Below are 12,909 nucleotides of genomic sequence, written 5' to 3' on the forward strand. Positions count from 1 at the left end.
GCACTGGGTCCCATGTACCTGCATGAAATGTGGACGTATAAGCGTTTTATGTCAATACTAAATGGCTATGTATCAACTCGTGCTCGTCCTGAGGCGTCCATGATAGAGGGGTATTGTACCGAAGAGGCGATTGAGTCCGGAGGACCATTCTGCAATAATGTCCTAAAAGACCAGGTTGCAATAGGTTTGCCTCCGTCAAGACATGAGGTAGGCTACATGGATGTGGGAGGATTGGACGGAAATTATTCATCCCACCAGATTACAATACAGTACTTGAGGCACATCACAACATCTTACATCAGCTCTCGATAATGGAGCATTTGATTGAACAACACATGAATGAGCTTCGAGAACATAATCCTAGGCAAACAGAGGATTGGGTAATGAAGGAACACAAGAAACAGATGTACACATGGCTAAGGGAGTAGGACATTCCAAATGGGGAAACAATTGAGACAAACCATCAAGGCTTTGGCATCTGGACCATCACGCCAAGTCATAACATGGCAAACCTATGACATAAGTGGATTCACATTTCATACCAAGTCCAAGGACCAAAAGAGCATGACACAAAATAGCGGTGTTCGATGCGAGGCCATAGATGATAAAACTGGTGATATTATTACATATTTTGGCTTCATCGAGGACATATGGGAACTAGACTATGGTACATTTCAGATCCCTTTGTTTTGATGTCAATGGGTTGAAGATAAAAATGTCACAGTGGATAATTATGGGGTCAGAGTTCTTGATCTAAGTAAGGTGGGATATAAAGATGACCCGTGGATCCTTGCTAATCGTGCTGCACAGGTTTTCTATGTTGAACAGATCCTTTCTAAGAATGAGAAGAAAAGTACCGACAAACCGAAGCATGTAGTTTTTCCAGGAAAGCAACAAGCAGTTGGAGTTGACGGTGTATCGGATCCGGAGGATTTTAACCAGTTCAGTGATATGTCCCTCTTTGTGGACCATCCTGTGAAGATAAAAAATATTGAGCGAAGCATCCCACAGAGTTCTTTGCCATGGGTGCGCCCTGATGGACAAGGAAGAATAGTAGCGGCCTAGATTGTATCTGTGATTCATCATGTAAACTCTGGTCAAATGTCCTAGTAGCGGCCTATGTAAGAAATGTATGTGAATCTCAAAAATGTTCGATGTATGAAATGTATATCTTGATGAGTGGAACAAACTTTGTATTCATGACTTTTCGAGTTGGGGACGTCTCGGGTTTCGAAAATGTGTGTGTAGGTGTGGAAATTTGAAATTTCAAAATTTGAGTGGTCCAAACTCTCTCAGATGAAAAGTTGACCATTACACACAATGTGTATCTTGATGAGCTAGACAAACTTTGTATTCATGACTTTTGTATCTCAGACTACCAAGGGTCCGGTCAAAGTGACTTTTCAGAAAAAAATCCAAAATTTGACTTGGTCAAACTAGGCACTAAATGACCTCAAATGATAAACTTTTGAATACATGCGTGTTAGAGCTCCTCAAGATACACATTCCATACGTAGGATATTTTGGCATTTGGGAAAGGATTGGTAAACTCTAGTCACAAAGTCTTGATCTCACACAAATTTTATGAAACTATATGTGAGACTTGTGGATTTTGAACTACACTTTTCAAACGCTTTGTCAAATGCAAAAATGTCCTATGTATGAAATGTATATCTTGATGAGTGGAACAAACTTTGTATTCATGACTTTTCGAGTTGGGGACGTCTCGGGTTTCGAAAACGTGCGTGTAGCTGTGGAAATTTGAAATTTTAAAATTTGACTTGGTCAAACTAGGCACTAAAAGACCTCAAATGAAAAGGTTTTGAATACAGAGGAGTTAGAGCTCATCAAGCTCTACCTTTCATACAATATGCAATATGCATTTGAAATTTAAAATAATATAAAAATAATATATAGGTGTAAAACAATATAATTATATTATAATACCATTATACAAATAATATATAAACAATATAATTATGTTACAAATATAGAATATAGAAATAATTATGTTAAAATATTATTATATTATAATATCAATATGCAATAAAAAATAGTACCAAAAATATAGAAAACAATAATAATAAAAAAATTACAAAATTCTTTCTACACGCGGGTGGTATTGACCACCGCCTGTATAGAGATATTTCTACAGGCGGTGGTCAATGCCAACCGCTAGTAGAAATAGTTTTCTACAGGCGGTTGGCATTGACCACCGCCTGTAGAAAGCATTTCTACAGGCGGTGGTCAATTCCAACCGCTTGTAGAAATGGAGGTCATATAAAGGCCGCGCGCAGACCCCCGAAATTTTCTAAGTCTGAAGGCGCGCTAGAAGTTCGAATCCACGCCGGCAGGCTACTGAAATTTTCCGTCGAGCATCCAGATTCGTCGCCCGTCGTTCTCCGTCGAGCATCTGTCACCCGTCGTCGTTCCCGTCGAGGTAAGCTCGCTCGGTCGCCGCGGAAGCGCACGGGGTCGGGGAGAGGGAGGCACCGCGCGTGCGACCGCTGCTCGCCGCCGGCGATGCGGCTAGAGGCGGCTGAACGGCCGTCGTCGAGGGCAGGGCTGCGGCTGCGGCTGCGGCTCCACGCGGGGAAACCTCGGGGGCTGCGCGCAGCCGCCTCAGGGGAGTGTCGGGGCTCCTCAACCGAGGCGGCGGCGGCGTGCTTGCTGCGGCTGGTGGAGAGGGCGAGGGGGAGAGGCAGGGGCCGGTGGGCCGCCTACCTAGCTGGGCCGGCCCACCGGCGGCCAGTTTTTTTATTTTTCTTATTTTTTATTTTTCTTATATGATGTATAATTGTCCTAAATAATTATTAATTGTCCTAAATAAATTTATATGATGTATTATTAATTATTGATTGTCCTAAATAATTATTAATTGTCCTAAATAATTATTAATTATTAATTGTCCAAAATAAATGTATATGATGTTTTATTTTTCTTATAATTATTAATTGTCCTAAATAATTATTAATTGTCCTAAATAATTGTCCTAAATAAATTATTAATTATTTTATGATGTATAATTTGTTTTTTGTAATGCAATTATTTATAACGTAATTATTTACAATGCAATTATATATATATGTATGTATAAAAATAATAAACAATTAATATTTACTTTTAATTTAAGTGTCTATGTATATACATTATGCATATGCTAAGTAGTTATTATTTGTTTTTTATAATGCAATTATTTATAATGCAATTATTTACAATGCAATTATATATATATATATGTATGTATAAAAATAATAAATAATTAATATTTACTTTAAGTTTAAGTGTCTATGTATATACATTATGCATATGCTAAGTAGTTTTCAAAAGGAAATGAGGTGATAGAGGATTGAATCAGTTTCCAAAAGTAACGTTTAGAATTACAGATGTGAGCGCGACAGGACAACCCCTAGCTCCTCCAGAGGCCTTACCTAAGTGGCGTAACGCACTTGGATTCTTAGTTAGGGACCATCTTGACATCACAGTCAGGGAGTGGGCAAAAGTGGACCAAAATGAAATCAGAAGAATGTGGGACAAGCTACTTATAAGGTTTGTTTTACCTCAGGGTTCACAAGACCTAGTAAAGGAGTACACATTGAAGCAGTGGGGAATCATGTTTACGAATTACAAGTCCGAGTTGAATTCTAAGTGGGCAAAGAAAGGGTTGGACCCGACAAAGAGGTATAAAATCTCTGTCGGTCAGTGGGCGGTGTTTCTAGAGCAGAGGAGTACCGAGGAGTTCAAAGCTTTGAGTGAATCCAAATCCGAGCTCGCAAAAATGAACAAGTACCACCACCGCCTAGGCACAGGTGGTTATCAGCGCAAGCTTGCCCAATGGGAGCAAGAGGATGAAGCGCAGAGAGCTAAGGGTGTGCCAGCGCTCCCTGACCAACTTGGTCGCAGGGGCTCGAGGTGGGTTCGTGCTCGTGTACCGGTAAAGGAAGCCAAGTCTGGCTTATCATTTTCTGACCCAATGGTCGAAGAGGTAGCGAAGAATATTTTCGCGGTGGCAGCTAAGCAGCAAGCGGGCGAATTTAAGCCTCAAAGGGAGAAAGATGTCCTTACAGTTGCTTTGGGTAACCCAGAGCATCCTAGTCGTGTACGAGGCATCTCATCCAAAGAAGGATGGAAAGAAGGATTCGGACCAGAGTGGGAAGCAATGTATAGGAAATGGGATCGCTAAAAGGAAGAAATGTCTAATTATTTTAAAGAGGAGGCTAAGAGAGAAGTCAAAGAGGTGATGTCTAAAATCCTCTCCAATCCTCCTCCTGAGTTGATGCAGCGATTGGCGACCGCAATGTCTAGCCAATTAAGTGGCCAGCAGCCTCCTCAAATGCAGCTAGTCGTCGCCCCGACAACAACAGAACAAGCTCCAGTCGTCCCAAGTTGTATTGCGTCTACCGGAGACAAGGTCCGCTATCCAGTTCATGAGATCGATAGTCCTGTGCCTTGCTCCCTAGTCATAAGGTATGGTTTTAACAATAACCGTACAAAGGAAGTAGCCACAGGACTTGCGATCCCGAGGTGTCAATTCCATAGTAGTGAGATCTCTGAGGACTACTCCAGGGTGGAAGTGTTGACAGTTGTTCAAGGATATGAGGACGACATGCTAGACATTCCCGGTCCCGAGGGCATTGAGAAACTGGGACAAGCTATCAAGAATTTTATTCTTTGGCCTCGACAGGACGTCCTGCTATCTCAGCTACCAGAACCATCACCCCGAGAAGTGCCGCAGACTCAGGAGTCGTCCCATCCCACATCTCTTCCCACTCCACCAACCTCTCCAATCTTGCATCCACAATCCCCACCGCCACCATCACCAATAATCCCTCAACCACCATCCCCACCACCATCACCAATAATCCCTCAACCACCATCCCCACCACCATCAAAACCCACTCCCCCACCATCACCTAAACCTCATGCTTCAACACCACAATCTTCCACACCACCGCCACCCAAAAATGATGATAAGACACCACCACAACCAAATAAAATAAAATTCTCGATCCCAAAATTAGTTTCCCCGTACGAGCCAAAGAAGAAGGCCGATGGTACGGCCCTATTTTTGTCCGAAATTGCAAGGAGCCGCACTTCAAAACTTGTTGACTTAGCAGAGCATGAGAAGGAGGCGCCGAAAAGCTTTGAAACACGTATTGTCAATATTAAGCCACCAATGAAGGATGATTACAAATTTGTCCCTACTAAATATGAGCCAGGCAGACCACTACCTAGTTGGGACAAACTCAAAAAGCTCCCAGCTAGTATAAAAAGGATGCATGACTGGTATATGAGAGCAGCTTCTGTAGGCATTGACACGACCAATGTGATTATACCACCAAAAGCATTCAACGGTGAGCGTACAAAGGCAATCGTTACCTTTGAGGACATGTGGCTAATGATGAACCTCCGGAGACTAGACGTGCAGCTGGTAACCATGTTTGCATTGTAAGTGTCACTCGTACTATCTTGTGTTATTATTCATGAGTTGCATCAACTTTCAACATCTAACATACAAGTGCTCCTTGCACAATGAATTTTGAACAACAAGAGATGCAGTACGGTTCGGATCCGGATAGGTCTGCCAGTAAAACGGTTGCGTATCTGAGCCCGATGAAGATATGCAAGGAGCAACACAACTTCAGAATTGGAGACAAACACGACTCCTTACAAGGTTTGGATCCCGCTGAGCGTAAGAAGATAATAGATGAAAATCGACTAGATTATGAATGTAAGTACGACCTCTACATAGCCTTGGCACTGCTCAAGTATCAAGATCGAGAATGTGTTGTGGCCCCATACAATTTTGGGTAAGTGTCAGTTTGTATTCATCGTCGTATTAGTAATTTCAATGGGCACTTGCATCATAAATTCGATTCTCTCAGGGACCACTGGATCTGCCTCCTCATTAATCCTCGTCTAGGATGTGTGCTAGTCCTAGACTCTGCAGACTATGATCCTTCAAGTTATGCAAAATTCATGACACACTTGGAACGGTAAGCTGAGTAAATTAAATATTCATACCGTATTTTATAAGAGTTTCAGAATAACTTGAGGATTGTGTATTCGATACTATAGGGCCTATAGGTACTATAGGATCAAAGATGGAAGGTGCGATTCATCAGAACCGTGGCAACCATTGAGATTATTTTATAAATGGCCGGTACGTACCAAAATATCACAAGCTGTCTTTTATAAATATAATATGCATATGACGATGTTGCAACTAATAAATATCCACTTTTTTGTCATACATCAGTGCCATAAGCAACCAGTCGGATCGGTCCACTGTGGATTCTACGTCTGCGAGTTCGTGAGAGAGACCGGAAAATATGTAACTAACCCTTCTAAGGTAATGCTCTAATAGTCGTTTATATAATTGTGTCATTTTTTGTTGCGAAGCATTTGTTATGAACTATAAATTTATGATGTTCTAACTTCCTCCGCAGCAACATGAGTTGGAAAAGGCGAAGAGCGTGACTCAAGTTGTTCTATACAACATAGTTGAGGACCTCTGCACTTTCCTCTTGAGAGAAGTCATTCCCACCGAAGGGAAATATCACGACCCGACCAGCATCCTAGCAAAGCCTGAGTTTAGAGCGCTAAGAGATATTAGTAAAGCTATCTCGATCGGGTTATTAGAGCAGAGGTTTCATATGTGAAACCTCATATGTCTATAAACAAAAAACTTGATGTGTGATGTTTGTAATTAATATAATTTTATATACAAAGTAATGGTATATATAAATATATTGCATGTTGCATTGGTTGAATCCTCTAGCCTAACATAGTTTCAATACTAATACTAAAAATAGGGTTTGCAGAGAAAATTTTGAAATTGGGTTAAATTGGAAAATCTTACCACAGGCGGTGTGTTTATGAGAACCGCCTATAGAAATGCATTTCTACAGGCGGTTCACATAACCGTACCGCCTGTAGAAATGCATTTCTACAGGCGGTTCTTAACCGCCTGTGGAAACATTTATTTCCACAGGCCTATAGCCACTGGCGGTTCGTCAATCCGCCTGTACAAAGAGGTTGCGAACCGCCTGTATAGTACCTCTCTGTACTAGTGACTTTATCTCTTGTTTATATCTTTGCTATTTATTTTATGGATAACATCAACTAGTAACTGCAGAGATCATGAAGGTTAATCTTTGTTGGAGTATTGTTTTATTGATTTAGAAATTGTTTAGTAAGCAACAACATTATTAAGATGGGACAGTTTGGCTGCAGCAGCCATCTGCTGCTGCTACAGTGCCCACTAAGGAGGCCTTGCCGAAGTTGCAGCTACTGATTAATGATGAGAATTTTAATCCCTCATGTCTGGGAATAATTTCTCCATATTTTCACAAGACACAAAACACAAGACACAAATGTTCCACTTCTACTAAATGGGAACATGCAAATATCTTGATTTATAAGTATTGGTTCTCATCAGTATAATGCAATTCATACTATTGTGACCTGTAAATTACTAGCCTCTCTTTGATATAATTCAACTTGTGCAATCACTAAGCTCAGTGGGTTCTGAATCATGCATACAAATATGCTTTTCTTGAATATGTATAGTAATAATAATATTACTAGGTGCTTTGTACGTTCACTTCATCCTTAATAGGCCTTAGCTATTTCTTCTACTATGTCTTGACTAGAACATGTTGTAGGTGCTTTGTATGTCCATTTCATCCTTAATAGGCTTTAGCTATGCTTCTACTATGTCTTAACTAGAACATGTTGTTCACTACTGCCAGCTCTGTACTTAATTGCAAACTTTTAGCTACTCAAATATGACTTTTGAGTAGCTAAAAATTTGTAGCCTTGCATCTTTTGCTAATTAAGTCTATTGATATTTGTGTGCGAGCTATGCAAGTGAGGCAGCGGAGTGTCAGGTGCAGGCTAAGGTGCTATGTTGAGTGATGCAATAGGGAGTATCCAGGTTTAGGCTATGGAAAATGCAAGTGACGAAGCTAGAGTTTGAGTGGAGCATACAAGTGATAGGATCGCCTGTAGTGATGTGTAGGCATCTTATATGTTTTGGCATAGGAACAAATGTTTTGGATATCTTTGTTTCAATAATGTGTGTGTAACCTAAGTTTGAACATGGATTATTTAATTCTAGATGTGAACAAATTAAACAAGTTAGTATTTTGGTTTGATGGTTTTATTCAAATGGTTTGTTGATATCTATTGAGTTTCCAATTAATTAACAGTGTTGCAATATTGTCTGGTGGCACCAAAGCAAAATCATTGCGCAAGTGGCAATTGGCAACCAAATTTTCTATGGTAATATATCATATAGCAATGAACAATCCATGTAGCAATAGCGACTATACCATATAGCAACGACAATGCGAACGTGGCAATTGCCCATGTTGCCACTGCTTCTTGGTGTTGCCACATAGGTGTTGTTGCCACACTCATTATGCAATGCAATAGAGGCTAAACCTCATAGCCACGACTATACGATTGTGGCAATTACACATGTTGCCACCACTTCTTGGTGTTGCCACATAGGTCTTGTTGCCACACTCATTATGCAATGCAATAGAGGGGCACCTTATAGCAATCAAACCTTAGGCGTGGCAATTGCACATGTTGCCACTACTTAATGTTGCGACATAATCCTTGTTGCCACACGTGTTATGTGTGGCAATATATTGTCTTGCAACACACGTTCATCATTGCTACTGCACCATTTGCTACGATAGGGACAAGTTACCATTGCAAGGTCTAGCAATGCCTAATGCATTGCCCTAGTTGTTTTTGCCACACCTACAACCATAGCAAAACCTTATGTTGCAATGCCTCAGTGTTGCAACCAAAACACAATTTGCAACGCTTCCCAAAAAAGCATTGTCCAAAGCTTTACCCACGCAAGCGCCTGCAATGCCTCCCAACAAAAAAAAGTGTTACTATTTCTGCTATTGCAACTATTTTGGGCCTATTGCAACACTTTTTGGGCGTTGAACCATGGTCAAAATTTAGTAGTGTTGCTAGCGGTGACCTGCAAGTCACACTCTCCTACGTGGAGTGCTTACCACAAGCTCTAGCACTTGACCCAGCTGGACTACTTGTTGCCCTTCACATCTCGCTCTACTAGAGTTGCTCTTCACGATTCCCACGGAGTGAATACCATACGCCTCACAAATCCTCCTCCTCAGCACCGCACAATCTTCTTGCATGCTTCAACGGAGTCACAAGCCATTTAGGAGATAGCAACCTCCAAGAGTAACAAGCACTACCGACTTGCAACATGAATACATGGGTTAATCTATGCAATCTCCCAATGCAATCGCACTAGAATCGCTCACTCACTATTGATTCTCACTCTTGCAAGCACAAGTGAGTTAGAGGGGTCCTAAGCACTATCAAGCAAGGACACAAAGTCCCCTAAGGTGCTTAATCTCAATCGTGGCTGATACCCTAGTCAGGGGCGTTAGACACGCTGACAGCAAGGCATTAGACATGCCTCAACGTTCGATGCTACTTTGCCAGCAACTCTCGATTGCTTCCATGTGCCCTCAGTTAAACGTGAGTCATCGATGCTAGTTTGCTAGCAACTCTCGATTGCTGATGCGCTAGGTTCCACCACACACTAGACGCGCTTACCTCTCATTGGACGCAGTCCAGAGAGCTCTCAAACCATTTGAAGATGCATCAAATGCATCCTAGTGTATGCCATCGGATGCACCTCAGTGTCCGACGTGTACACTTCATGAAACCTTGAGAAACGCCATGTGCGTCGGACGTGCCAACGCCTAAGTGTCACACGCGTCAACGACCCATCGCGTAGTTCTACCAACATTGCATGAGACGTAGGTCCAACATCTGATGAGTATTTCTCAACCCACGACTTCGCCTCCTCTTCAAATCCGCATCCAACGCGGTGGAAAATAGGCATTTCATTTCTACAAAAACACTAAATGCCACTAAGCAAGCTCGGTGGGAGGGAGAGAGGATCCCAAACCCCTCTCTACCCCTCAAAAATCACCTCCTTTGCAAATATGCCAACACCACCATGTGAAAATCACCATGTGCAATTGTGTTAGCATTTTCACAAATATTTTCCCAAAGGAGTAACCTCTCAACTTGCCATGCCACTCGATCCTAACATGTATGCAAAGTTAGATCATTGAAGTGACACTAGATGGCCGATATGCAAACAAGTTTGCCCCTCTTCATAGTACGACCATCTATCCTAAGCTCAGTCATAAACTTCTCTACACACCTATGACCGGTGAAATGAAATGCCCTACAAATATACCTTTGCTTGCGCATTCCATTCCATCACCTCCAATGTTGATGCAACACATGCACCAACCAATCACCAAATGATATGATCCACTTTATATCATCACATGACCATATTGGTTCATCGATCTTGACCTCATTTGTTCTTCACTGTTGCCTCAGTCCATCGACGCCAAGTCTTGCTCACGCTTCACCGTCACACGCGGTCCCTCGCTTCAAAGCCTCTGACTTATCCTTCACACTTGCAACCGGTTCGTCGAGCCAAGCCTCATCTTGATCTTCTCCACCTTGGTTAGATGACTCCATGTCATGTCTCATATGCAATGAGTTCCTCCATCATCACATATTTACTTATGGACTAATCTCCTGTGTATCTCATATAAATACATATTAGTCCACCTAAGGTTGTCACTCAATTACCAAAACAAAATAAGAACCTTTCAGGATCCAAGGGCTAAGAGACAAAGTTTGATGCGAGGCCTCTTACCCGCTCACCCATGCGGCCTCCCCCTCCCACGCCCTCCCCCTCTTACTATGTATGTTAGAGAGTATGTGAGTCGCAAGCAGGGTTCAAAGTCTGGTAACATGAAATTAAAAAAGCAAACCTTGTCCTGCTTGCTCGGCAGTCTGCCGCCACCCCGCCCAAATCGTGCTCTCGCTCATTGTCACTGAGTGGCCATGCCACCATTGTGCAACGATGAGTCGCGTGACCATCTCTGATTTCTGATGGCCAATGCGTATGTTCCCTCACTCTCTCCCTCCCTACCTAAATCCTTCTCTATCCATGATTCAGCTAGGTTAGGGTTGCCCGGGGTAGCAGCGGTGGGATGGAGCGCAGAGGAGATCCCCAACCCCTACTAGGTCCCACTACACCCTCAATTGGTGGCCACTGCTCTTTTGCTACACTAGGTGGACTAGGAGCAGGCGAAGCGAGGGCCAAAGGATGCGGCAGCAAGTCATATTCATCATCTTCTTCATTGCACCACAGTTATCATGGACTCATCAGCACAACCTTTGTGTCTCTGCTTAGTTTGTTGGCCTTGTTTAGTTTCTTGATGTCACTGACTGGGCTAGATGCTATCAAGCATTCCCCTGTTTTGCATCTCTACTGCCCAAGCAGACACTAGTAGCTGAGTTCCTGAATTCCTAAAGCAATATTGCCCCAATGGTGGAGAAGGCAAGAGTTTCTGAAGCAGATGTTGCAGCTCACATCTTCCATGTATCTTGAACAAAAGGTCAAGGCCTCATTAGCTATGTATGCCTCAGCGATGGATCCTTTAGGTCTAGCCCTATTCCTCACATACCCTTTCAAAGTGCCCATTTGATGTTCGATCGGGTACATCCATCCATATTGCACAGGACCTCTTAAGAGTGCTTCATCTGGTAGATGGACAGCCAAGTGGACCATCACATCAAAAAATGCAAGAGGAAATATTTTTTCTAGCTTGCATAGGATCACTGGAATTTCTGCTTTCAGATGTTTGACTACATCAACCTTTAGTTTCCTACTACAAATCTCATGGAAAAATTTACCCAACTCTACTATTGCTTCATATATGTCCTTGTGCACTTGTCCCCAGAGATCGTCTGGTAAAATTCTTTGAAGAAGGACATGGAAATCATGGGTTTTATGCCCTGCACCTTGGAACCATCTGCACTAATGCATCTTGCCAGGTTGGAAGCATATCCATATGGAAACTGAATACCTTTCAGAAATTGACAAAATGTTTCCTTTTCTTCTTTCTCTAAGAAATACCATGCTACTGGCATGGAAACTGAATTGTCATCATCTTGTTTTAATTGCAAGTCTGGTCGTATGCCCATATCCTGTAGATCAAGTCTCGCATTAACTGTATCCTTATTCTTGCCCTCAAGATAGAGTATTATACCTAAAAGGGCATCACATATATTCTCCTGTATATGCATGACATCAAGATTATGTGGCAACTTCAAGTGTTTCCAATAAGGTAGTTTCCATAGAGCAGACTTGCGGGTAAACAACTTTGGTTCAACATCCTTCTGTCCACGCTTCCTTTTCTTTGTACCTTTAGCATCGACAATGGGCTTACTAGGACACACATCTTTTACCTTCTCTAGATACTCCAATGTCTCCTCCATACTCAACTTTTCTGGCTCACCATGGTTTTCATGTTGTCCATCAAAGACCAAGCTTCTTCACCACTTGTGATTTTTTGGAAGGTAGCGACAGTGTCCAATGTAACATATCTTCCTCCTAAGACTCCTTCACAATGGGTCTCTATTACAATGGATACATGCATAGTATCATTTAGTAATTCTCCCTGACAATACACCCAAAGCTAGATAATCATGGATGCACCATAGAACTACAGCACGAAGGTCAAACTTTGAACCATTGAACTCATCATAAGTTTTGACACCCTCCCGAAGTTTTAACAAATCCTCAATAAGAGGTTATAAAAATATGCCAAATTCCTTGCCTAGAGACTTTGGTCCTAGGATGAGCAATGCCATGATGTAGTTGGACGCATCGACAAGAATGATCCTCCAGCAGCTGCATCTATATTCTCACGAGCACTTGTGGTGAGCCCATGATAGAATTTCTACATGAGTAGTCAATCCTCCATCCCATGGTGAGGGCATTCTGATATGTAATCTTAAAAGCACTCCCATGCC

Source organism: Sorghum bicolor, chromosome 2 (genome assembly GCF_000003195.3).
Source record: "Sorghum bicolor cultivar BTx623 chromosome 2, Sorghum_bicolor_NCBIv3, whole genome shotgun sequence".
Taxonomy (NCBI): Eukaryota; Viridiplantae; Streptophyta; class Magnoliopsida; order Poales; family Poaceae; genus Sorghum; species Sorghum bicolor.